This window comes from Saimiri boliviensis, chromosome 1 (assembly GCF_048565385.1).
Source record: "Saimiri boliviensis isolate mSaiBol1 chromosome 1, mSaiBol1.pri, whole genome shotgun sequence".
Taxonomy (NCBI): domain Eukaryota; kingdom Metazoa; phylum Chordata; class Mammalia; order Primates; family Cebidae; genus Saimiri; species Saimiri boliviensis.
The window spans coordinates 155,493,914-155,502,761 of record NC_133449.1 but is presented as its reverse complement, the minus strand read 5'-3'; positions in this window follow the sequence as shown (position 1 = coordinate 155,502,761).

Sequence of the window (8,848 nt, the reverse complement as noted above, 5' to 3'; positions counted from 1 at the left end):
AACCTATGTTTTTCTTACGTGCAGAAATCTGTTCTTTCATCAAACCACTAAACCACCTGCCTTAGCCTCTTCTGCAGTTTCTGGTGGCTTTATCTTTGGGCAAAGGACTCCTGCCTGTGAGAAGTGGCCAGGCCCTCCAGAGCAACGAGGTCTGGCTTCAGGGAGCAGTGGGGTGTGGGGAAAGCAGTGCTCATCTTGGCTGCTGCATTTTTACACCACCCATCAAGGACTCGAGCTTCTCTCCACCTGTGACGTAGCAACATTGCCTTCTTTCCTGTTGGTGCTCCTGGGCAAAACTGGAATTTGAAATCCAGAACTGGCATTGTCTTCTTAAAGAGTATGGTTCCTGCCTCAGTTCCAGCCTGGTGTGGGTCTTTGATATGCCCTCAGGGTTCTCACATGGAACCATCAATAGCCTACCGTTCATGTCGTTTTAAGATTTTTAAAAACCAATGGACAAACTTCTTACTTCAAGGAACAGGTTGGCAATAGCATGTAAAAAAGATCATAGCTGAATCTCATAAAAGATTGAAAACCAAAGGATTCAAGACCAGTGTTGTAAAATGAAGAGAAATATTACTACGTGTGTGTTACAGCTGCCAAGTCGTTAGATGTTCCTGTCATAGCTAAATAGTCACTGCTAGCCTTTCAGAGAACAGATAGTAACAGTTGTTTTCAGCTGCAGTGTTGCATCTAATTTTGGTGTTTTGGCTCTTTATTTTGTGGGAGTTTTTTTGTTAGTATCCTGCAGGGCAGTTGCCTGGTGGAAGGGAAGGGGTGGGAGAAGGAACTTACTCTGGAGGCCTTGCCTATTGAGGGAGGCTATACCTGGTGTAGATCCCAGAGCAGTGCTTCATGGAAGTCATCCAAAGGCACTGTCCATCGTTACAATGACAAAATCTCAAAAGTTGAGAAAGAGCTGTTAAATCACCCAATCTAGGCTCCACGTAGGTGCTGACATTCTGCCTACAGCTGCCCCACCAAGGAGTTGAGCAGTCTGGACTTAAACACCTCCGAAGACAGAGAACCCACTACCTCCCGGAGAAGCCTGTGCTTTGTAAACCTCTGGCTTTCTATGTTCTCCGTAATTTCCATCTTAGTCTCTGCCCCATGGGGGCCACCTGGGACAAGTCATTTTTGGCAAAGCACCTAATTGCTGGCACTGTTCCAGGGCATAGCGTTTGCCTTTTGGAAATAAGCAGTGCTAGGACATGGACACTTTGGTGTCCTGTCCTTACCCCTGAGTATCAGTCCACTCAGTTGCTTGTTGGAGAATACTGAGAAAACCTTACTGGCTGGCTTATGCTCACTTGTTCTTGCCAGAGCAGTGCGGGGACGAGAGGGGGATGAGATGTTAGCAGCCTGCTAAAACTCAAGACAGATGAAGACTCAGTTCTGTACCTGCCCCACACAAACGGATGCTCACAGCATCAGGAAAAAGTTCAGCTGGAAGATTTATAACTTTATTGCTTTCCACGAAGTTGAAAGTTCTCATGGTTGCCCAGGGCTTGTACCTTAGACTCCTGTATGGACTTCACACACTGTTTTTACTGGGAAAACAAAGTCTCCGTGTCAGAAAAGTGCTATTATTTTCAAGGTGGAAAGACCTTTAAGCTTGCTGTTGTCCAGTCATCCATTTTTAGAGATGGGAAACTAAAACTCCAAAAGATGTGCCTGAGGTCATATGGCATTACCAGAACAAACCTTGAGCCCTCTTGACCTGTCTAGCATTCTTTCTGACTTACAGGATGACTCTAATTCACTCTAAATCAGCTGCCCTCAGATTCCTGAGAACTTATAATTGAGCAGAAATTCCCAAGGCCAACCTGGCTCTCAGGGACTAACCTGCAGAAAGATTGAGTGGAATGATCCGGCCAGTTAGGTTTAACAAAATGAGTGGTTAGGGAAAATAGATCTAGCCTGTAATTTAAAACCAGGGTTCAAAAGCTCTACTGGGAAATGTAGTATTGCCCTGGCATTTAAATCGTCATGAAATGGGCTTGATCTGTGATCTCTTGGTCAGATCTGCCTTCCAGATGATCCTCTGAGGTTGTATAATGCAGCTGGCCCTAGCTCCTGGTCCCCGTTACTGAGCTGGACCATCAAACTGAAGGTCAGATGAGCTCAAGAGCATGCCTTGGGAAGCATGGTGCTTTAGGGGTGCCTTTTTATTCCTTTCATTGTATTATAGACTGTTTCCAAGTTTATGGTTAAGAATGGTAAAGTGGGTTTGGTGATTTGAGGTAGAATCCAGCCTGGGGCAAGATATGAACTTTTCTTGAGGTAGAAATGTCTACAGTCAATTGTTTTACCTAGCTTGCATCTTAAACACAAACCCATCAGTTGCTTTCACTTAATGAACACATTTGCCAATGATAGAGGGTTGTACAGGATCCCTCTTTTACATTTCTATTGTCTGCTGTGCTCATCAGAGTATATTTTGGGGTATGAGGTTTTGGGGTTTTTTTTCCCCCTCCATTTTGTAACTGCCTTATTGAAAAGTAAGTGCCCTTCCATTCCAGGCCTCCTCATATTATACTTGTTTTCTGCCAAATCTGGGGGATCATTTGTATTTTAACTTTGTAATCTATGGCTCTGTACTGTTGAAAGGCTCTCAAGTCTATGGGGTCTCCTTAGTATGTATGTGACTTTTCATGTTGCAATATCACACAGATGGGATGGCCCAACTTTTGCTCTTAATAAACAATCCGAATGAGTAAGAGACCATCTGTCTTCCCTTTGAATTTCTATATAGAATTCAGATGCTTTCACTTCCACATTTGGCCCTGGCAGCGTATTACAGTGATTAATGACAGTGATCTTTCCTCCCAGCTCCAAATACTAGCACCTACATTCCTAGTGTACACTGAGTTTAGATCCCAGAAGATTAAGCCCAAGTTCCAGTCCTGCTATCGCATTCACTCACCTGGAAAGAGCCTGACTGGGTCCAATGGCCTGAGTCTGGAGCTCAACTTCCACATAATGTACTGAACGCCCTTGGCAAAGAGAGTGCTCTCGCTGGGTCTTCAGTTTTCCACATAAATAAACTGGATGGGGAATTCACTGCACATTGAAATACCTGCAGAGGGTGAGCTGCAAACTGGAAAACTCACGTCCCTTCTAAGGGCAGCCACTACCCAGCTCTCTGCTATTGTATCCTTGTGGGCCCACCAGCCCTGTGTGACCAGGTCTTGCAATTTGGCCAGAGGAGCTGGAAATCCAGACCTGCATGTAAACATCCCAATGTTTAAATTTCTCCAAGACAGTTTTAACAGTGTGTGGCCTGGAGTTTCTTCACCTAAAGTAGAGCCTTACTATTTAAAGTTGGTCCACCATCTGGGCACTTGTTGGAAATGCAGCATCTCACAGCCCCTCCTGCCAGCAGTCTACTCAATCAGAATCTGCATAGTAGCACATTCCCTAGGGATACTACAGCTTGAGAAGCCAGGGCAGTATGGCTGCATGTTACTGGTGGAGATCCCCAAGGCCTACCAGATGATGCTGCTCACCTGGCCTCACAGTACTGGAGAAGAGCAAAGGCAAGCCTCGAGTTCAGGCCTCCCCTTTCAACCCTATCTCCAGTGCCACTTTACCACGGCTTTGTCCTCTGCAGAATGAAAATGGAAAAGTACAATAAATATTTGAGTTTATCATGAGTTACATAGAAGCAATACATCTTAGCTCTAAAATTTTAAGCCTCACAGAAATGTTTAAAGTACAGATCGGCCGGGCGCGGTGGCTCACGCCTGTAATCCCAGCACTTTGGGAGGCCGAGGCGGGCGGATCATGAGGTCAAGAGATCGAGACCATCCTGGCCAACATGGTGAAACCCCGTCTCTACTAAAAATACAAAAATTAGCTGGGCATGGTGGTGTGTGCCTGTAATCCCAGCTACTCAGGAGGCTGAGGCAGGAGAATTGCTTGAACCCGGGAGGCAGAGGTTGCAGTGAGCCGAGATCGTGCCATTGCACTCCAGCTTGGCGCCTGGTGACAGAGTGAGACTTTGTCTCAAAAAAAGAAAGAAAGAAAGAAATAAAATAAAGTACAGATCCTCCCCTTCCCACATCCTCCTCCTCTCCCATTCCACTCCCCTGTAAGGAGTCTGGAGGGTGGCTTTTTTTTTTTTTTTTTTTTTTTTTTTCTTTTTTGGAGATGGAGTCTTGCTCTGTCCCCAGGCTGTAGTGCAGTGGTGTGATCTTGGCTCACCACAACCTCCGCCTCCCAGGTTCAAGCAATTTTCCTGCCTCAGCCTCTCGAGTAGCTGGGACTACAGTTGTGCAACGCCCAGCTAATTTTTGCATCTTTAGTAGAGATGAGGTTTCACCATGTTGGCCAGGATGGTCTCAATCTCTTGACCTTGCCATCTCCATGGCTTTTCATGAGATATTTGAGAGGACAGGGAGTCCTGGCTCTCACCAAGGAGCTCTCAGAACTAGTGACGGTTTGTTTCCAAAGGACACCATCACTTACAGGTCCCTGAGTTGCTTTTGAAAGCAAAGGCAGTTCCAGTTTTCATATCGTGTTTCTTAGCATAAGCAGTCGCTTCCCCTCCTCTGCCATCCTCCCATTCTTTTATACTGTATCTAACCACAAGGGCCTGTTGTCTCCAAACTCCTCACACACTGAAGGGCAAAGGGGTGCTTTGTCCCCACACTTCCCAAACCTGGCTGACCCCTTGCTGAAGTAAACATCCCGTAAGGATCCACAGATATTAATTTAATGAAAAGATGGAGATGAACCCACATGTTAATATGCTATTAGAACAGAAGTTTCACTAGGAACTGACACCATTTTTTTCTTTTCAAAATAGGGCTTTAGGATATCGAATATCAGATCATCTGAGGTCCGGCGTTTTTGAAAGTGTGGCACTTGCCACCATCTACCCCCATCAGAATCCCCTAAGCACCCTGTTGCAATGCCACTTCCTGGGACCCCATTCCAGATCCTCAGAATGAAAAGCTCAGGGGCTAAGTCTCAGTAATAAAATTTCTCCAGGTAAGAGTTAAGCTCAATAAAGTTGAGGAGCACCAATCTGGTCCAGAGGTTTCCGAATCCCAGTGCAGAGATGAACAGCTTCAGTATCATCTGCTCGAGCTGGGCATGGTGGCTCAGCCTGTAATCCCAACACTTTGGGAGGCCAAGGCGAGTAGATCACCTGAGGTCAGGAGTTCAAGACCAGCCTGACCAACATGGAGAAATGCCATCTCTGCTAAAAATACAAAAATTAGCTGGGTATGATGGTGCATACCTGTAATCCCAGCTACTCAGGAGGCAGGAGAATCGCTTGAACCTGGGAAGTGGAGGTTGCGGTGAGCCAAGATCGTGCCTTTGCACTCCAGCCTGAGCAACAAGAGTGAAACTCTGTGTCAAAAAAAAAAAAAAAAAAAAAAAAAAAAAAAAAAGAAAAAAAGAAAGAAAGAAAAAGAAAATGCTAGTTGAAAGTTCCCCTTGAGATTTCTTTCATGAGAATCTTCTCAAGTGAAGCCCAGAAAACTATGTTTTTATAAAATTCTCTTGGAGGCTGGGTGTGGTGGTTCACACCAGTAATACCAGCAATTTAGGAGGCCGAGGAGGGCGGATCACCTGAGGTCAAGAGCTTGAGACCAGCCTGGCCAACATGGTGAAACCCCATCTCTACTAAAAATACAAAAATTAAAAAAAAATTAGCTGGATATGGTGGCACATGCCTGTAATCCCAGCTACTAGGGAGGCTGAGGCACAAGAATCACTTGAATCTGGGAGGTGGAGGATGCAGTGAGCTGAGATTGCGTCACTGCACTCCAGCCTGGGTGACAGAGCAAGACTCTATCTCAAAAAAAAAAAAAAAGAAAGAAAGAAAATCCTTTTGGAAATTTATTTGCACATCCAGGCTTAGGAACCACTGAATCTAACCCCCTAAGGCCTTGGTCAAGAAAGTATTGCAACTATGTTATGTTCAGCACCAAACAGCTCAGAAGTGTCAGAGTCTGAGCAAACAGAGTGACATGCACAGCCACAAAGACACTGTTAAATAATTCAAATGAATGATCTTCATTCTGCATAAAACCAGAATGAAAATAACCCACCATTCTAGCCCAAGCTGACAAGGAGTAGGACGCTGTATTTACACAGCACTGGGACTGAGTCTTCTGTTGACTCAGCAGTTTTTTTGTCTACAAAGATCTTCCACATTCAGGAATAATAATAGCTATCAAGTACAGAGCACATGCCAGACAGACGATGGCTAATCGTTTTACATGCATTAATTCATTTAATCTCACTGCAATCATATAAAGTAGGAACTATGAACTCCAGTTTATAGAGGTGTAAATACAGTCTCAGAAAAGTTCAGGAACTCACCCAAGTAACGGGGTGAGCTAAAGAGCTAAAAGCACTCCCAGGGTGGATCCTCAAGGGTTGTCTGGCTCCAGGGATACTGCTGTCAACCCCACTGCCAAAGAACTCAGAACGCCAAGCTCTGAAGCAGTGCAGCTACAGCAGTTAGCCTTGTCCTAGTCAACTGGATTTACTAAACTTTAATGAGGGATTCTGAGAAATCACTAGGACTCTAGTTAAGAAATTTAATAGGGTTTAATGGAGGTTAACAAGGTACAGCCAACTTTCTAGCCAGGTTTTAACTTACCGGAGCTGAACAGAGATTAACAAGCCCAGGAGGTGTAAAGACACCTGCATGATTTAATGGGGTTAATGAAACTGTCAGAGGTTGGCTGAGAGGGACGGAACTGGAGCATGCTGCTGTTAACAGTCAATCTGGTTGAGGTCAACGGGCATTTATTAAACAGCTAAAGCCTGCTGTGTTCTGCCCTGGGCACCACAGAGGCACCAAGTCAAAAAAAGACAATATGGCAACCATGGTTAGTCCTGGTTGGTGATTTTGGAGTAAATTTGGCTTTCTTCTTTGTGCTTTCTTTGTATCATCTAAACTGGTTATAATGAGCATGAATCATTTTCCCCATAACTGTAAAATGACAAAGCATTTTTAAGTGCCCTCAAAGCACCTACTATACCTGCTTGCATAGTTTACATTACATATTCCTGAGACATGTAGAAAATAGTAAGAGAAACAACAATACAGTCTTAGATTTGGGCAGCACTGAAGTGTTGTGCAGCGCCGTCATCCATCACTGCTGTGGGTTTTTGTCACATGCTATGAAACAGTGATATACAAAGTCACCACTCGTAGTGGAAAAGCCAAAGAAAATCCTCATCTTCCGCCTCCCAAATTGGTACTGTTTTTTCGTTGAGCACTTACAATGTGACAGTCCCGATGGTAAGCACTGTACTTGCCTTGACAACCCTCTGAGATGAGTACTATTATTATTCCCATTTTACAGACGAATAAATCCTTTAGAGAGGTGAAATGGCTTGCCCAAGGTCACCAGAAAGTGGTGGGGATGAGTCCAGCAGGTTCCAGGGTCCACTATTTGGGGCTGCCTACTCATTGAGTAAGATACTATTTCATGAGAGTATTGTTTAGAACAATGAAGAACTGGGAACAACCTATATATTAACTAATAGGAGACTGGTTTTGAAAGCATGATATATATATATCATAGTTGTAAAATAATATTTAATGACATAGATATGCATACCAGCTTAGAAATACTATATATGTAAACGTATGCATACAGAGTATCTGTATACAGATTCCATATAGTATGTATACAGAGGCCAATCTTGCTGGTGGCTAGTCTTAGAGAATATGTATACAGAGTATCTGTATACATACTATATGGAATATGTATCTGTATATATTTATATGCATAGTATACATGTATATTTTTACACATATATCTGGAACTATGACCATATATAATTTTTTTTTGAGACAGGGTCTCACTTTGTCACCAGGTAGTTGGAGTACCGCAGTGTAATCTTAGCTCACTGTGGCCTTGACCTCCCAGGCTGAAGCGATCCTTCTGTCTCAGCCCACAGAGTAGCTGGGACTACAGGCCCGCACTACCACGCCTGGCTAATTTTTTATAGAGACAGGGTTTCACCAAATTGTTGCCCAGGGTGTTCTCGAACTCCTGAGCTCAAGCAATCTGCCAGCCTTGGCCTCCCAAAGTGCTGGGATCACAGGCATGAGCTACCATGCCCAGCCCTGCTATGAACATATTTATAGGTAAGTCAAAGCGTCTCCTGGCTAACTCCATGTATAGCCACACGCTATCTATACGATTCGGAATAAGAGGAAAATACCAAGGAAAAGGCATTCTGAAAAGCAGGGAGCTTCCCAGAGGAGGATGCGCTTAAGCAAGTCCTTGAAGGAAACAGGTTTGAAAAGCCGAGAGTGAAGGGAAGTCCAGGCTGACGTGACTGTGAATGACGAGCAGAAAGCCTCATGCTAGAATGAGGACATTGAACTTTGGAGTCGCCAAACCTGCTATTATTTTTTTAAACCCCATCGATGAAATATGGTCACAAGAATATTTGATTATCTGCTGTGTCCAGGTGCCAAAGAAAATGGCCTCTGTCCTCCAGGAGCCAAGAATTTCAGAGGAGCTAAGACTCAGACAGGAGTGGGAAGTTCTTCCTCTGCTAAAATCACAGAATCTGTGATGAAAGCTTGGAGTCATGTGCCAACCCTACTTCTGAGGAAGGAGCAGTGCATAATGGGCTCTTGAAGTCTTAGAGAAGCCAATGAGGCTTAGCAAATGTAATGAGCTTAATTAAGCTAAGACAGCTAAATGAGACTTCCTGAGGGCTCATAGCCACCAGCAAGATTGGCCTCTGTTAAGTGAGCAGTGGGAAGGCACCTGTGCCCAACCAGAGCCTCTCCTGCCTAAGTGATGGAGGATGCAGGAGTAGACCAGGCTTCAAGGGGAGCCATCCAGTCAGCTGAGCT